This window comes from Corythoichthys intestinalis, chromosome 21 (genome assembly GCF_030265065.1).
Source record: "Corythoichthys intestinalis isolate RoL2023-P3 chromosome 21, ASM3026506v1, whole genome shotgun sequence".
NCBI classification, from domain to species: domain Eukaryota; kingdom Metazoa; phylum Chordata; class Actinopteri; order Syngnathiformes; family Syngnathidae; genus Corythoichthys; species Corythoichthys intestinalis.
Genome location: NC_080415.1, coordinates 33746368 through 33765241, shown reverse-complemented (window position 1 = coordinate 33765241; position 18874 = coordinate 33746368). Strand labels below are relative to the sequence as shown.

General features: G+C 38.9%; 1 protein-coding gene across 2 annotated transcripts in view; it reads left to right on the top strand.

Moving 5' to 3' along the window:
• The window catches only part of nrg3b (neuregulin 3b), a 652113-nt gene that overhangs the window by 10366 nt on the left and 622873 nt on the right, over positions 1 to 18874 (top strand). For both annotated transcript variants that reach the window (XM_057825278.1, XM_057825276.1), the window contains exon 2: positions 15518 to 15650. The gene's annotated coding sequence lies outside the window, so the exon portion shown is untranslated. The remainder of the gene's footprint in view (positions 1 to 15517; positions 15651 to 18874) is intronic.

Genomic DNA, 18874 nt, shown 5'->3' with positions numbered 1-18874 from the left:
GATTGGCAGGAGAAAAATTCTACTTTTTGTAGTTGAAAAAAATAACCCTTAAAAAAAGAGATTTTGGTGCCAGTTGAATGTCAATGTGCTGTAATGTAAAGTGTATGGTAAAAAAATCATAGCCACACGTATCTCTGCCATTCAAAATGAATGAAAAATTTGGACGTTAACAGCAGTCAATGGGTTCCAGTTGAATGTCAATGCGCTCTAATGGTAAGTTTATGGTAAAAAATCACAGCCACACATGTTTTTCTGCCATTTAAAATGAATTGAAAATTTGGACCTGCATAGCTGTCAATGGCATGGACGTGCTTGGCATGCAAAAATGCTATATACTTAAAAAAATGCTACATTCTAAAATCCATTTTGCCACATACCAAAAACAAAAAATGCCACATGCCAAAATCCATTTTGCCACATACAGTACCCCCCAAAAAATGCCACATGCCAAAATACATTTTGCAACATACCAGAAAAATGCCACATGGCAAAAAATGCTGCATGCCAAAATACATTTTGCCACATGGCAAAAAAATGCCACATGGCAAAAAATGCTGCATGCCAAAATACATTTTGCCACATGGCAAAAAAATGCCAAATGCCAAAATACATTTTGCCGCAGGGCAAAAACTATGCCACATGGCAAAATACATTATGCCACATGCCAAAATAAAATTTGCAACATACCCAAAAAAAAGCCACATGGGAAAAAAAATCCAAATGCCAAAACACATTTTGCCACATGGTAAAAAAATGCCACATGGCAAAAAATGCCACATGCCAAAATACATTTTGCCACATGGTAAAAAAAAAGCCACCTGCCAAAATACATTTTGCCACATGGCAAAAAACAATGCCACATGCCAAAATATATAATGACTCATGCCAAAATCCATTTTGCAACATACCAAAAAAATGCCACATGCCATAATACATTTTGCCACATACCCAAATAAAGGCCACATGACAAAAAAAAAAGCCACATGCCAAAATACATTTTGCCACATGGCAAAAAAAAGCCACATGCCAAAATACATTTTGCCACATGGCAAAAAAATGCTACATGCCAAAATACATTGTGCCACATGGCAAAAAAAATACCACATGCCCCAAAAAATGCCACATGCCAAAATACATTTTGCCACTTGGCAAAAAAATGCCACATGCCAAAATACATTTTGCCACATGGCAAAAAAATGCCACATGCCAAAATACATTTTGCCACATGGCAAAAAAATGCTACATGCCAAAATACATTGTGCCACATGGCAAAAAAAATACCACATGCCCCAAAAAATGCCACATGCCAAAATACATTTTGCCACTTGGCAAAAAAATGCCACATGCCAAAATACATTTTGCCACTTGGCAAAAAAATGCCACATGCCAAAATACATTTTGCCACATGGCAAAAAAATGCCACATGCCAAAATGCATACCCCAAAAAATACCACATGGCAAAATACATTTTGCCACATGGCAAAAAAGGCCACAGGCCAAAGTACATACCCAAAAAACATCACATGCCACCCAAAAAATGCCACATGGCAGAAAAAATCCACATGCCAAAATACATTTTGCCAAATGGCAAAAAGAATGCCACATGCCAAAATACAATTTAAATACAAACGAATGCCACATGGTGAAATCAAACTTTCCACATACCAAATACCACTTTTCGTTCTCGGCCCTGCTGAAGTTTTTATTGACAAAAAGTCTTATTTAATTTTTTGAATTTATCAGTAAGATTATAAAACCTTGAGGTACTAGTTCTTGATTTATTTATCGGGGATTCCCTGCCATTGACAGCGATTGACTTCCAATCCTTTCGACTCGGGGAATAGGCTCCCAGTCCCAATGTATTGGACCTCTATCGCCGTCATTATCTGCTAATCCCTCTCATGAACTTCCATGATATCATGCGAATCCCCCTTGAATTGTTCATTGCCTTTTAGAGCCCCCTTCCTGTTATCCAAGTTTGAAAAATGGCGTCCGCTCGACTCTGATGGATGGCTTTGACTGATTAAATGCGATGTCTCGGTAGCGGCTGGCTCGAAGGTATGACAAAGCCATTTTCCCAACGCACTCATGCCGCCCGCACGTGAGCGCCATAAATAAAAAACAAGCTAAAGTTGCCCGGGAAGTCAACTGAGTCGGAATCATCTCGGGACACGAGAGCGATAAAGTCACAACCGGTGAACTGAGTTTGATATTTGTCGAGGCCATCTTATCACAAGATAATTGTCCTTATTTTATTATTTGTCTGTGAATGCTGCATGAACTGTATGTTTTGAAGTTTAGGCTTCTGCACTGCAAATTTATCATGTCTTAATCAGATTATTTTTCTTTAGTCAAATCATTTTCATTTTGAGTGTTAAAGACTAGTTAACAGATTAATGTGTCAGATTATTCCATTTACTTTAAGTAAATATTACTATTCTTATTTAGCCAATACAGTGGAGAAAATAAGTATTTGAACACCCTGCTATTTTGAATGTTCTCCCAGTTAGAAATCATGAAGGAGTCTGAAATTTTCATCGTAGGTGCATGTCCACTGTGAAAGAAAAATCCAGGAATCACAATGCATGATTTTTTAACAATTTACTTGAGTAATACAGCTGCAAATAAGTATTTGAAAGACCTGACTATCAACTAGAATTCTGACCCTGAAAGACCTGACAGAAGGTCCACTGGTGGAGCAATCATTAGAATACAAGAAGCTAAACATGCTAAACTAAATAAGCCCAGAACTACATGACAGGAGTTGGTGAATGACCTTAAAAGAGCTGGGACCACCTTTTCCAATGTTACTGCGTCATGGTTTGAAATCATGCATGGCACGGAAGGTACCCCTGCTGAAACCAGCACATGTCAAGGCCTGTTTTAAGTTTGCCTATAACCATTTGGATGACACAGAGGAGTCATCGGAGCAAGTTTTGTGGTCACATGAGAGTAGAATACAACTTTTTGGTCATAATTCCACTAACAGTGTTTGGAAAAATGATGAGTACTATCTCAAGAACACCATCCCTACTGTGAAGCATAGGGGTGGTAGCATGATGCTTATGGGATGTTTTTCTGCGCATCGGACAGGACGAGTGCACTGTATTAAAGAGAGGATGACTGGGGCCCTGTATTGTGAGATTTTGGGGAACAAACTCCTTCCTTCAGTCAGAGCATTGAAGATGGGTCATGCCTGGGTCTTCCAACATGACAATGACCTGGAGCACACAGCCAGGAAAACCCAGGAGTGGCTTCATAAGAAGCATAACAAGGTTCTAGCTAGAGGAGTTCCAAAAAATTATTACATGCATCGCGATTCGACACGTGACGATTAGATTACGATTCATAAAGGCTCAAAAACTATGATTTTCCCTCATAACTTTATGACAGGCGCTCGTAGCGGAATGAAATTCAAGACACGTCTGCCGCCCGGACGCCTTTAACGGACCATGCACGTTATAATGGATGCTGCCTGTAACTGAGGGAGAGATTTACTCTTTTTCAAAAGACTGGAAAATAAATTTGTGTATGAGACAGGCAGGCGCGCTTCTGTGCGCACGTTATTTTTTAGAGCGAGAGGAGGAGAGGAGTTCGTTGCTCCTTGTCTTTCAGATTTCCAGCTGTAGTTTCAAGCCATGTCAATTGAAAAATGTCCTGAGTGTGTTGCTAAGACCATGTGCGTCTATAAGAGGTGAGTACACAAACCCTCTTATACTGTTTAGCCTTTATTTTTGTTGTTTTTGAGGTGTTAATAGTTAGTACCTTGCTAATTTATTTCATATGCAGAACGTGTAAAACCATGATTAAGTTCATCGGTAACACTACAAACATGCGAAATAGTACAGAAATCTGTGAAAGCAAAGTATCTTGGTTAAAAGAAGGCTTATTTCTAAAGACACTTTATTTCCAGAAAATGTGGAATTCATTCCACCTGTGTAAATTTTATTGTATTGTTGAGAGAAATAAGTACTCCCTTTTAAAATGGTTAATATTTTTGCACTTTGTTGTAAAAATAAATAAATAAAAAAGCAGCTTAAGGGCAGCTTTTTGTTGAATGGGCATGTTTCCAACATTCCTGTTGAATCATTAGGATATTTTAAATAAATGATGGACAAAAATTTGGTTGTCTACTTTATTAATTAGAAATGTACAATGCATCAATAATCGTGATAACAGTGATCATTGTCAATACTGTGATCATCGTTCAAAAATCGAATCGTAGCACCCTGAATCGTAATCAAATCGAATCGTGGGGGGCCTAAGATGGCACACCCCTAGTTCTAGCATGACCTAGCCGGTCTCCAGACCTAAACCCAATAGAAAACCTTGGAGGGAGCTCAAACGTGTTTTTCAGCAACAGCCCATAAATCTGACTGATGGGTGGGCCAAGAACCCTCCTGCAGTGTGTGCAGGGCTGCAGTTATCGATTATTTTAGTAATTAATTTATCAACTACTTAGTACGAATAATCGAGTAATTGGATTAGGAACATTTAATGCGATGCCACATCAATTTTAGGAGATGTAAAACAAAGGCTTACTTTCAAAAGAGCATTAAATGTGAGTGTAAAATCTCCAAGGGTTTCTTCAAACTATGCAGAGTTGCAGTTTCATTTAAAACTGAATTAAAATACCAGAGCTTAGCCTCACGCAGTATTTAAAAAAAAAAAAAAAAAAAAATGCGGATCTAAGTGCAACAAAAGAACAATTGGCTAACGTGCATAGCAAAAGTCTGCTAGCTTAAATGCTATAAAATGCTAACTTTTGTTTTTACGATGCTCTCAACAAATTGTGCAGATTCCCACAAAAAACTGCTAAATATCCTACTAAAATATATACTGAATCCATAAACATATTAGTACTAACAAAAACATACCTTATGTTGATCTTAACAGGGAGCAGCTGGATTCAGCCATGTTAGACGAGTTATGGCTTATTCACTGTTGTTACTAGAGGGCAGTATATCTACCCAAATCAATATACCTAAATGCAACACTAAAAACAAACCATTACATCGTCACTCAAACGAATCCTCTAAGCAGCCAAACTTGATTAGAAGCTTTTATGTGAATCAAATTACTCGAGTTAATCGATTAATCGTTGCAGTACTATGGTTGCCTCCATGCGCCCTGGGACTGGCTGGCAACCAGTTGAGGCACCAGCACCCCCGTGTCCCTTGATAAGCGGTATTCAGAAGATGAATAAGTGAATGTTTCTTGAATGTCAATTGAAACATTGGACACCCCAAATGTATATAATTTAAACTTGAAAAATTGATTAGTATTAACTGTTATATTGACGGTTATCTTTGTGAATTAGTTTACTTGGCCCTACCGATCAAAATGAAATGGACATCTCGCGCTTTCAATTGCGGCCAAGGAGTTCATTGTTGCTATATTTAATTTTAGGATTCCTATGTGTACCAATAGAGGGAGACAACATTCCTCTAGTGTTCCATCCTTTAAAAACTTACTGTCCTAGCATATTAGCATTGAGCTCATGCCAGATTTTGATGCCTCTTTTTTTTTTTTTTTAAAGCATCTGAGAGAGTGAGCAAGAAGCATGGCTTTGCATTTAGTATGGATTTGGGACAGTGTGAGCTCCACAAAGTTAAACAAGAATGAGTGAATGTGGCACTCCGGCGCCCCCCCATGAATTATCCTTTTAGGGAACGGCGCATTCCGCACTAGCAACGGCGTGCGGAAGAGAATTAGCGTTGTCGTTAAAGGACATTAGCTCGGTTTCTTTTCGACACGATGAGTCGCGTTCAACATTTCCAGGCTTGGTGTTGGTGGCGTACTAGTGTGTGACGACAGAAATGTATAATGCACACGCGGAGACTCAACGAGCGTCCAAGATGGAATCTCTGCGGTTGGAACGAGCCATTCCGCAACGCTGCTCTTAAGCCAATTTGTTCATTATTCAGGTTATTTTTAAAAAGATTTGGAGTCAGACTGTGGCCAGCATCAAAAAAACATTGTGAATGAATTCATTTCATGTTTCAGTGCCTTTTACGGTCAGAGACGTCCAATGCATTTGGACTCTGAGGGTTTGCAGTGATGTTAAGATACACTTTTTTCTGAAATATAGTAACGTATAAAATTTGAATTTTAGAAGTTGGTCAGATTTATATACATATACATTTTTCCACACAAAAAAAGAAATATATTGACAAAATACAAAAAGTTGTTCAGCTTGACAGACGGCAAAAAAAGCAATTTTGCTTTTTGTAGTTTTTTACTTTTGACAATTTGTAAAGCTGTAACACATATGTACACGTCTGTTCAAAATGACACACATTTTAACAAACACTCGACACAAAATGATTGGTGTTCAAACGTCTATCTAGTCTGATCAATATGTAAATTTAGTAGATTAAATTATCCTAATTTGCATCACAAAAGTCCGCTATCTTCAATGCTATGATTATTAACATATTTACAATTCTCATAGCTAATCACTCACACGTAACACCACAAACTGTAGCTCTAAACTTAATTACAAATGCATACACAAACATATATTATCTGAAACAATTTACAGCCTTATGTGGGCCAAACCAGAGCGCAGATATGCTTTATCCACGTGAAGATGTCTGAGGGCTCCTGTATGGAAGCATTATAGCCTGACCCAACGCTGCCAACAGAGGGCAGTGTATCATCCACCATTAAACAAAAAGCAACACTTTTGTACTTTTTGGACTTTTTAGTTATTTTGCATTTTTATAGGGTTAATTCTGATTTACGTGGAAATTTGGGTTACGTCGCCAGCGTAGGAACAGAACTCGTTCGTAACCCAGGGCCTACCTGTATATGTATGTATGTGTATTAATCTGACCATAATATGCAGGGGTGCACATAAGTGGTCCGCATGCACGCATGCGTACTGGACGTAGACAAACGCACTGGCCCTCAATGGCTTCCATACGCTTTTGCGTACCGACGGCTGACCACTGTATTTGCGGCGGACACGAGAAAATAACTTCTCAAAATGTCGAAGAGGCAGGCCCCACTGAGTAATTATTTCCGTGTTCCCCCACCCCCGTCAAAAGACAGACAGACGACAGAGACGTCACCGGAGCTACTGAAAAAAAGGACTTTTGCTGAAAAGTGGCTGAAGGAGGTACCATGGCTAGAAGCAAATGATGCTCCCAAGGAAATGCGGTACAAAATGTGCCGTGAGAATCCCAATGTCGCTGATAAGAGCAGCACATTTTATGTAGGGTCAAAGAATTTCAGCCATCCAAACTTTGAAAAGCATGAAAAAAACAGCATGTGGCATTTAAGCAAACTATCGATGTCAGACAGGATCCCACTCGCGCTATGGACTAGTTGCGGAATAAAGGGAATGAAGAACAGCGCCATGCACTGACAAACCCGTTTTTGCTCCCATTTTACAAAGCTAAACATGCACGTTCAATGAGGTCTTAGGAGGAGGACATCCCACTTTTACAAAGGCTTGGAGTTAATGTGGGAGCCGCATAATGGCCTTTATTTTGAATTGGAGCTTTTATGTTTATTTCTTTACATTTCACTTCAAAGTAATGGCAATTTTGTTGTGCCACTTGATGTTAATCAAGCATTAATTGTTAATATAATTAATTAAAGTTAATTGGCTCTAAGTAAAGCTTGTCATAATTTTATCACATCAGGCGGGTCGGCTCTCAAGCTCAATGAGGACCAAGTCACATCTTCAGGTCCTCCTCTGAGAACCTGGGCAAAAAAAATATGTGCACCCCTGATATGTTTAAACAACAAGAATCACCCCCCCCCCAAAAAAAGTTATGCTTGGAAAAACAAATAAAACAAAAATTTCTTTCCACACATTTTTTGGGGGGTGGGGGGGATGTCCCTTAATCAGTATTTGTCAAGAATTTTTTTTTAATCGACAAAATGTAATAAAAAAAAAAAAAAACGGATCAAAAAGATATTAAAGAGAAAAGACTCCCCTCTTGTCTGATCAATATGTAAATTAGTAGATTCAATTTGCCTAATTTGCATCACAAAAGTCCGCTATCTTAAATGCTGCAAATGCTATTGTATTTAGAAATTTCATAGCTAATCGTTCACACGTAACTCCACAAACTGAAGCTCTAACCTTAATTACAAATGCATGCACAAACATATATTAGCTGAAACAACTTACAGCTTTATGTGGGCCAAACCAGAGCGCAGCTATCCACCATTAAACAAAAACAATACTTTTGGACTTCGTCGCCAGCATAGGAACGGAACTCGTTCGTAACCCGGGGACTACCTGTATGTGTACAATGGAACCCCCCCCCCCCCAAAAGTTTTGCTAAAAAAAAAAAAAAAAAATCTTACCCCACAATTTATTATGTTGTATGTCCATTTTTTTAAAAACCATAGAGTCACTTGATCAGTATGTGACAAGAAAATTAAAATATTTTTTTCCTCAATAAATGTAAAAGTAAAAAAAAAAAAAAAAAAAAAAAGATAAAAAAAAAAAAAGTAACATATAATAACAAATTTCTTAGCCCACAATTTTTTTTGGGGTGTTGGATGTCCATTTTTTTAAGACCATAAAGTCCCTTGATCAGTATGTGACAAGAAAATTAAATATTTTCCTCCTCGATAAATGTAAAAGTATAAAAAAAAAAAAAAAAAAGATAACAACATTAAAAATTTTTAATTTTTTAAAAAAATGGTAAGTGTCTATTTTATCTCAATAATTAAGTTCCATATGATCTATATTTGTTGCAAAATTCGAATCAAAATTTTATTGACAAACCATTTTTTTTTTTTTTTAGGATTTTTGAACATTTTTTTTCAACAAAACATTTTGTTGACAAAAAATTGTTTTCTTCTCCAAAAAAGTAGGATTAAAAATTTCCCCTCCCAATTCAAATACACTAGACCTCTATCCCAGTCAATGGCAACCAGTGAGCAACGTGAAATTGTTTTATTTCCCAGTGTTGCGCCATCTATAAGTTTCATCCGGCATGAATTTCAACTGAATGCGTCTGGCGGGGAAAAAATATGTCTCTGTAGGGGATTCGCCCGCGTTGATTAATTTTTATCGGAGCAATCTCCGTTTGTTTGGGGGGCTGCGCCCAGAGCCAGCAGGAGGGCACAAAATTCAAACGCCACCAGAGTGAATAATGAAAATAAGACCAAGTGACATTTGGGAGCCTCAAAGTCGGATGTTTTTTTTTTTTTTTTTAACTTCACGACCTGCTGACTGCTGCGAGATGAAGTGTTATCTTCTTTTGACAAAAGATAAGACCCACTGTAGCGTGCTGCCGCTAGTGTATAAATCAAACGGCTGATAAAAAAGAAAAAAAAAGTTAGATAGTGCCAGTTCAGCAGATGACACTTGCTCCTTGTTTAGACTGCACTTGATCAGATGAAGATATGGCGGAAAGGTGACGTGCGACTACTCTCGGCGGAGTCCGTGACTGAAGTTCAAGTCTGTCTGACTACTTGTTCTATTTTTCCTGACATTCGTTAAAAATTCTTCAATCCGTTTGATGTGATTTAAGTCTGGATTTGTCAACTCTTTTATTTTAGATGACTGTTTTTCCGTTTGAATCCGGTTTTACGTTCACGCTGGAAATCAGCCGGCTTACAACTTTGAACTCAAGAAAACAAACTATAATAATTAGAGATATCCCGATGGATCGGGTCCGATCACGTCATTTTCAAAGTATCGGAATCGGCAAAAAAATATTGGATATGCCTTTTTTTAATATATATATATTTTTTAATTAAATCGTTTTCTAATTGTATTTAACGTTGCAAACATAATGTTACACTCATCCAGAGTCTTTAGTTTAGGCTTAAGATAGGGTTATCAAATGTATCCCGATAGCGGCGGTAATTTAAAAAAAAATGTATCACGTTAAAATATTTAACGCAACTAATGCATGCGCTGCACGACCCACTCTCGCATTGTCGCGCTCTATCTATCTATAGTGTAGATCTATAATGGCGCCGATTTACCCATATAGAGAGATAAAAGGCAGCGTATAATGAGTAGGGTGAATTTTGGCAGCCTTTGGAGCCTTTTTTTAATTGGCTAAAGCCTTACAATCCCTCTCCCTACGATTAGTATTATCATAGGAAGCAATGTGGGGAAGCAAGGTAGCAATTGATCTTTGTCTTAACACCTTATATTATTTCCCAACGCAGAGAAGATATATCAATTGGTAGCACTACGCACAGTCATGGTTCCACTTCCCATCATGCATTTTGGCAGGGCTACAGTATCATTTACTGAAAGCTCAACAAATACACTAGATGGTGACTAGATCTAGTCAGAATATACAAAGTCACAAGTCTTTCTATCAAAAGCTCTATTTGTCTTGTTGTTTCTGTTATTTTGTACGAGGGAAAACATTATTCAGATGTTTGGGATGTAATGAAAGCAAAAAATAGCTGTGTTAATGTCAAAGTTATGTTTGAAATGTATTCACAAAAAGCTCAATTTCAGTTTTTTCATCAGAAATATGGAAAATTGCTCAAACTAAGCTATTTTCTAATGCTGATTTTTAAAGAATGGAAAACGATATGAACTTTTTTTTTTCCTGCTGAAAGAAGAGTCTAACCTTTCTTTTGGTGGGTTCCATGTTTATATAGCAATAAAACATAATTTTTCTGTGGGCCTTGCAAAATGGGCCTAGCTCCGGTGAAAATGGCTGGGAGTGAATGAATTAATGTGTTTGCCAGAAAAAGCAACTTAAATTGTCTTTTACAAAATCCAAAATGGCGGCCGTTACAAAACAAAGTTTTAAAGTTGAAAATTCTTGTAAATAAATGCTTAAATTGCGCAATTTCTATAGATATGAAGGGAAAATAATCTAAGTTCTTGGTTAAAGCAAAAAACAGGCAGTTATCGTTCATTTCACGTAAATATTTCACGTAAATATTTCAAGCAAAAGTTATGGTAATCCAACAAGTCACTGTCACGAAACGGAGCTTTTTATGTGGAAAATTCTTGTAAACAAATGCTTTAATCGCGCAAATTCTATAGATGTGAACATAAAACAGTCTAGGTTCTTGGTTATAAGCAAAAAAAAACAGGCAGTTATCGTTCATTTTACATAAATATTTCAAGCCAAAGTTACACTAATTTTATCTATTGACCCCCCCCCCCCCCCCCCAACAACATTTCAAAGTGCATGCGTGGTGCTATTTAGTATAATAATTACCTTAAATCCTCGACCAAACCACTCTTGAGACACTCCTGCTTGCTTGTATGCATTAAAACCTTCGTCCTGTTTCCACCTAAATCCGGCGTTGGAAGGCAGCGTGTGTTTATCACAGTGAAAGCAGTGGCGCCTCCAGAAATTTTTCATAGGGGTGGCCAGATGGGGCCACTTAAAATCTTGGGGTGGCACACCAAAACTAACAGCCATAATTTCAGGTTTTCATTATATTATTGCAGTAAAAAGGTCAGGGGAAAACTATCAGAAAGACTTAAGGACACGGCTACTGATATACTTTGGTGTTTTGTGTAATATTTTATCTTACTAATGATTTAATGTGCATAGTCCATAACTGTCCAGTCAACATTTTGAGTTCCACAACAATTCTGTTTTATTGTATAATCACTGGGGGGAAAGCAGGTGCTGGCGGATTTGCATTTGGGATGAAATGCATAACTGATGCTACAATAATCTACGATTTACTGGCAAGCGGGGTGGCCAGTGGGGTGGCCAACAAATTTATAGGGGTGGCCGTGGCCACCCCTGGCCACCCCCTGGGGGCGCCACTGAGTGAAAGCCAACTAAACGTTCTGCCACGGCCGGTGTAGGTGCACTATCCTATTCCCCTCACTATCCACTCGCGGGGGCCTGCGCTTGTCAGTGACGTTCCTTATTCTCGCTATATGTTTATACAACTTTAACATTTGTTAATAATACGCTCTGCGTGGAGTATCATCCATCGCTTTTCCTTTTTAAATGGGCACTTTTAAGCGAACGCAAGAAGTAACAACGGGAACATTTTTAAACAGGCATTTCATGGGACAGCATTTCCTCGGCCAATTATATAGCTTATATAGACCCTACCCACGTGACGTCACAACTCCTTCCTCCTGACTGGTGCCGCCCACTTGTCCGTCAACACATCATGTCTACCTGTTACGGCTACGTACATTCCTCCTATTTACGACGTGTTTTTCTGCTCGTTAACATTAATAATCAAAATGGTGAAGGCGTGTGTGGCGGTCGGTTGCAATAACAGAGAAGATAGACGGAGAGACTTGAAGTTCTACCGGATTCCGAGAGACCCGGAGAGGAGAGAACGAGATGGGCTGCTGCAATTCGACGAGAAAACTGGGCTCCAAACGATTACCACAGATTATGTAGGAGTCATTTTATATCTGGTAAGATGTATTTAATATATATTTAGAGGGTTTTGGGCTGACAACCACAATTAAGATCATTGCTAGGCTAATCGCCGACATCATACACGTATGTATGTAGTGAGAGTGCTATCGCTAAACCATATAAACATTAAAAGCCCTAACTCCATTAACAAACGACATGAAATACATTAGACTTGACAGTGGATGTTAGCAATAACAAAAGATTTAGAATTGAAAATTTCGTAACTCACCTTTCCAAGCACAAGATAGATTCCTGCCGAATTTTCGTGGACGAGGACCTGTTTCACCCAACCAGCAACGAAGTATTTATAAGCCTCCAAGCTCTTAAAGTTTTTCAAACTTTCGTGAGAATAGGCTGATTTTGTGTGGACAAGATAGTTGTACATATCAGGCTAGCTAGCAGATGTCAGGCAAATACGGCGGAGACAGCGGGTCGAAAAACATCGATTTAGGCATCAAATATGGATCTGGCGAATGGATAAACTGAAGCTTTTCCACATAATGCCTTTTATGCAACGCATCAAGTGAGTTTACGGCATCCGAAAGCACCGGGTCTTCCATGAAATGCATTATAAATTGCTCGATCAATTGAGACCATTGATAATACAGACACAAAATGACGGACAAGGGGGCGGAACCATACAGCGAGCACGTGATTTTGTGACGTCGGTGGGTAGGGTCTATAGACCCTACTCACGTGACGTCACAGCCACGCCCCCGCGCCATGATGTCCGCATACTCGCCATAGAAATGCATTAGCGCTTCGTAAATTCTTCCTATTATTGCACGTTTTACTGCTCGTCAACATTAATACTCAAAATGGTGAAGTCGTGTGTGGCGGTCGGTTGCAAAAACAGAGAAGATAGACGGAGAGACTTGAATTTTTACCGTATTCCGAGAGATCCGAAGAGGAGGCCGCGATTGACTGCTGCAATTCGACGAGAAAACTGGGCTCCAAACGACTACCACAGATTATGTAGTAGTCATTTTATATCTGGTAAGATGCATTTAATATATATTTAGAGGGTTTTGGGCTGACAACCACAATTAAGATCATTGCTAGGCTAATCGCCGACAACATACACGTATGTATGTAGTTAGTGCTATCGCTAAACCATATAAACATTAAAAGCCCTAGCTCCATTGACAAATGACATGAAATATATTAGACTTGACAGTGGATGTTAGCAAGAACAAAAGATTTTGAATTGAAAATTTCGTAACTCACCTTCCGAGCACAAGATTCCTGCCGAATTTTCGTGTACGAGGACGTGTTTCACCTAACCAGCAACGTAGCATTTATAAGCCTCCAAGCTCTTAAAGTTTTTCAAACTTTCGTGAGAATAGGCTGATTTTGTGTGGGTATCAGATGTCAGGCGAAGCCAGCGGGTCGAAAAACATCGATTTAGGCATCAAATACGGATCTGGCGAATGGATAAACTGAAGCTTTTCCACGTAACGCCTTTTATGCAACGGATCCAATGAGTTTACAGCGTCAGATAACACCGGGGCTTCCATGAATTGCTCTATAACTTGCTCGACTAATTGAAAACAATGAGAATAGGTCTGAAAAAGAGGTACAGTATGGCGGCCGGAAACAGCGACACGCCCATTTTGTGACGTAGGTGAGTAGGGTCTATAGCGAGAGCGAGTGGATAGTGAGGGGAAGAGGATAGTGAACCTAAACCTACACCGGTCCCCTACGCGAAGGCGTGGCGCAATGTCTGTGGGAGCTGTCTTGTCAACTGATGGTGGAGTCTATGTGTTATCATTACGAAAGTAAGGTGGGCAGAAATTGTTTGTTTCCTGTTTAAAATTCAGAAGTCAATACACTCTAAATAAGAGAATATGTGTTAAAACTGCATGTATCCATTTTTAGGGATGGTTCCACTCGTTTGCTCACTTGTTTGCTCACTTGTGAATACCTGAAATGTTAGCATTTTTCAGATTATTTTGCCCAATATTTCAGCAACAAAAGTACTATATCAAACATGAGAAACTAACCCTTTGCTGACAACAGTAAGAGTCCACATTTTTGTGCTAATCAGCTTAGCAATGCGATGACTGTCAATTCCTGCTTTGACCTATTTTTATCCCCTTATTAGAGAGCCAGCATGGCTATTGTATTTACATGGCGCTTCCAAAAATGAAAGAGGAAAGGGGCTGCCAAGCAAAACTCTGTGGCATTCGCGCACCTGCTCGCATTGGACGCAACACTTTGTTGTTTTCCCGCCGTTTGGCTTCAGAGGCGTTTCTGTCAGTAGTGCTTTATTCCGTCCTGGGAACTACCTTGTACGTGTCGTTTGGAATTGTTTTTTAAACTGCAGAGTTGGCAGTGCAAGCTGGTACGTATGTATTTATTCCGGGTAAATGATATTAATGATCGCGTGTTTTTTCCACACATACGCAGCACTGTTAAATTTATAAATACGGCTAAGTCACAGGTGTCAAACCGATTCCAGAAAGGGCCAAGTGGGTGCAGGTTTGTTTTCCAACCAATGAAGAGGACACCTTTTCACCAATTAGATCTTTTACATGTGTAATCAGTTAAACTTTGTCAGGTGCTGCTTGTTTCAGCAGGAAGTTCATTGGTTAAACTCTCTGCGTGGTATCGGTTTGAACAAAATCCAGCACCCACTTGGCCCTTTCTGGAATCTGTTTGACACCTGTGGACTACGTGTTAAAGAACTAGGGACAGGGGTTAATTTCAGAATCCAGCACCTCTTGATTTTGGCCTCCCTGTGTATTTGGGCAGATCCGGCACCTCGTATATAGAAAAAAAATGACATTGTAATAGCCCCGGATGGGGGAAGGAGGGGAGTTGATGATGGCTTTCCCCCCTTTACTGTGGCAACAACTAAATAAATGACAAAATAAGAGCAGCTGCCGCAACATGCAACCGCTAACTGTCACTGTCTCGTCCGTTCTCCCCCTCGCTTCCTACTATTTCACAGCGTTCCAGTCCCAGTGTCTCTTATATGGACCGCGCTTAGTTACGGACATTACAATAACAAACCTTTTTTTTTTTTTTTTTTTTTTTAAATGTATAAAATGATAATATGCATGAATTTATTTACAGACTTTAACGTTGCATCTACTCTCTTTTTTCAAAAAGAAGGAAGATGGTTCAAAACAAGGCAACTCAATAGTTTCCTCTTGAAACAGGTTACGGAGCCACATCACACACAAAGTCACACAGACCACTCTTCCGCTGTTTGCGCGCTGCTGTCACTTCTACTTGCCGAGACGCAGCCTCCTCCGAGGAAAATGACAAAAATGGCTCATCCTCTTCCTTAAGGTAATGAAATAATGCATTAGCTTTCGCTAAATGTAGTTCTGATTCATTCTGCACGTTTCAAAGTTGCTCGCTCAATCCAACCGGCCGTTGCTCGCTTCGCAAGCCTCCCTTTCCTTACGTGGCGCCTCCCTAGGCAAATTATTAAAAATGCTCACATTAGTTTCGTCCTTCTTGACCTCACAACGGCTCTTGGGGTATGTAGTCTTTCGTGCTGCTTTCGGTTTTGAAAAAGGACAAATGATGGAAATATGGAGGTAAACACACGGTCCATGCAGTGTTTCAGTGCTTATTTATGAGTGCAATAAAACTATAAAATTCAAATGACATTATCTCCCGTTTTACTTGGTCGATCGACTTCAAATAAAAACTGGTGTGGACATCAACTTCTACACTTTCAAATGATAGCAACCAGCGGCACGTAATTACAACATTACGAGGCTTCAAAGTATTGAAGAAAAAAATATTCGAATTAAATTTGAATTGCTTCGATTATTCGTTTAATTAAAGTGGCGTTGTAATGGTTTATTTTTAAAGTGTTTGCATTTGGTTTTATCAATTAGGGTGGATACACTGCCCTCTGGTCTGCCTCATTTCACATGGCTGAATCCAACTGCTTCCTGTTAAGACCAATCCAAGTTTTTGTTTGAGCTAATGTTTTTTATGCATTCATAATTTAGTTTATAGGCATATTTAGCGGTTTGTGTTGTGATTTTGTGGAAATATGTGTCTGAACCATTTTTTAAGAGCGTTGTAAAAAAAAAAGTTAGCATTTTATAGCATTTAAGCTAGCGGAATTTTGCTATGTAAGTTAGGCAATTGTTCTTTTGTTGTACATAGATCCTCTTTTTTTTTTTTTAATGCCGTTCGAGGCTCAGCTCAGGTAATTAAAATTTTTCATGTTTCTTATCCGATGACTCGGTTATTCGAACTAACTAGTTCATCGATTAATCGACTACTAAAATAATCGATAGCTGCAGCCCTACTTCAAAGGTGATATGCGTAAACATGTCGCCGCCGACACGTTCGGTGTTAAAGCGTTAAATGAATACTCGAAGCACCAAAATTTGAATCATTTTTGGAATCAAATTACTTGATTTAATCGATTAATTGTTGCAGCACTAATTAGAACAGTGTCTATGTTAGCTCACTGGCTGCCCTTGACGGCGCTAGACATCCAATACATTTTGACTGGATTGGACGTCTAGCGGCGCCAATGGCACTGAAACCAGAGCATTCACAGGCAGTCTTTCGTGGGCATTTATGGATCACTTCTTGTTCATTTTGTGTCACGTCCTATTCATTTGGGGACATTCTTGAATCACTGCCTTTACGGTAGCCCAAAATCTACAGAAGGTGTGTCAGAAATGTCCCAAAATGAACAGAAAATGACCTGAATATGCCCCAAAATCAACCGCAAATGACCTGAAATGCCCCCAAATTTAAACTCATTGGTTTCCATTGACCGGCATAGACGTCCGATCCGTTTGAACGTCAAACGGATCGGACGTCTACAAGTGATAAACTCACAGCAGAAGGATCAAAATAGCTGAATTTTCATGGTTATTAGTTGTTTGAAGAACAATATCCTGATCAATGTATTGATAATCGTTGTATCGCCATATTGTATACCATATATAAATGCCCCGAAATCAACATTTCACAAGTTCAAATTGTTTGGACGTCTATCGGCGTCAATGGCAAACCCCATCACATTGGTCTACAGTATATCATAAACTTAAATTAAAAGAAGTGTCTCCAACTGACAGCACAGAGGGAAATGTATTTTTATGTGTCTTTCCTTTTGACATAATAACCAGAACGACTTGCTTGCCTGTTTTATTTCCTCCTCGGGCGCTGTGCCGCATTCACAAGTGTTATTAAATGTTTTTTGAAGAATGATTTCTCCCGCCGCGTGTTCGGCAACACATTTGCCACCTCGCTTTGAAGGCACGCTTCAGTATATTTTGGAAGGATTCCTCTCTCATGATAAACGACTCAGACTTCCTTCTTCAATACAACTCTCCTTCCTGGCTATTAATATCGGATATTCATACGTTTTTACATGCTCAATTAGTTGAAATCCTATTCCATGGGCTTATGTTTTTAGCCAAATTGTGAACAGTATAAAGCCAAAAATGAAAAGTCGACATCACTGATGACGTAAATGCGTCGACAAGCACAACATCCCAACGACGGTGAATTATGGGTTTAAAAAAATATGTGTGGAAAGTTGAGAATGTCGGACGTTTGGTATGCAAGCGGGGAAAGTGACACAAAGCCAAAAACGCACACCAGAGTGGCCAAAAGATTTATTTCAACGAAACAAAAGCAGCTACGCTGTTGACATGTCTCTTCAATGCCAAGCTTGGCTGCATGTCAGTTGTGAATGAACACCTGAAGCGCCGTCACCCAGTTGTAATTTTGGAAGATGACAGGAGACAACAATCTGGCAGATCGTTAGTCCATCTAACGAACAACATTTTATTGAAGTTGCTAAGCCTGTCGCGATATGCAATGAAGTCCATTCATTGCACGGTAAATAAAAATGAGGGTGGTAATTTTCATGGCTGTGTTTTATCGCCGCATGCGTGCGTGTTGATGGCATATAAGACTCCAGTTCCTTTCACAGATGTTTATTAGTCATCAACACGCTGTACAATTAAAGTTCATACAAAATAAGGAAACACATCTATATTAAACACTGTAAACGTTAGCATTGCTACATTGAGGTTAATGGGGGGAAAAAAGACAATGTACTAACCACTTTAGCCTGCTATAAAACATTGGCAGTCTTCTCCAAAACGCAAACTTGCGATTAAAAGGTGACACTTCAAACATGAAAAATCGCTGGTTAACAGCATTTGCAAACGAAAAAGTGAAAAGGAAAAAAACGATCTATTACTGACACCACATACGGTTAGAGGTTTAGCGAACGTACTTCCGGTGAACATTTTAAAAAATAAAGGCACGCCACGTCAAGATATAACAATTTCTGGAGTTATTTCACATATTTCAAATTCTACACTAAGAATAGCTTAGAAATGACACCCTTTATGAAAAATCTGATAGGTAATGAATGATTTGCTTCAAATTTGCTAACGAGCACTTTGCAGAACAAGATGAGTCATTTTGGATCAAATACTGTGTAAACACTTTTGATGAAGTCTTAATTGGCAGAGAACAAAAATAGCATTGGCTTTCTAATCTATTCTATAATCTGCACT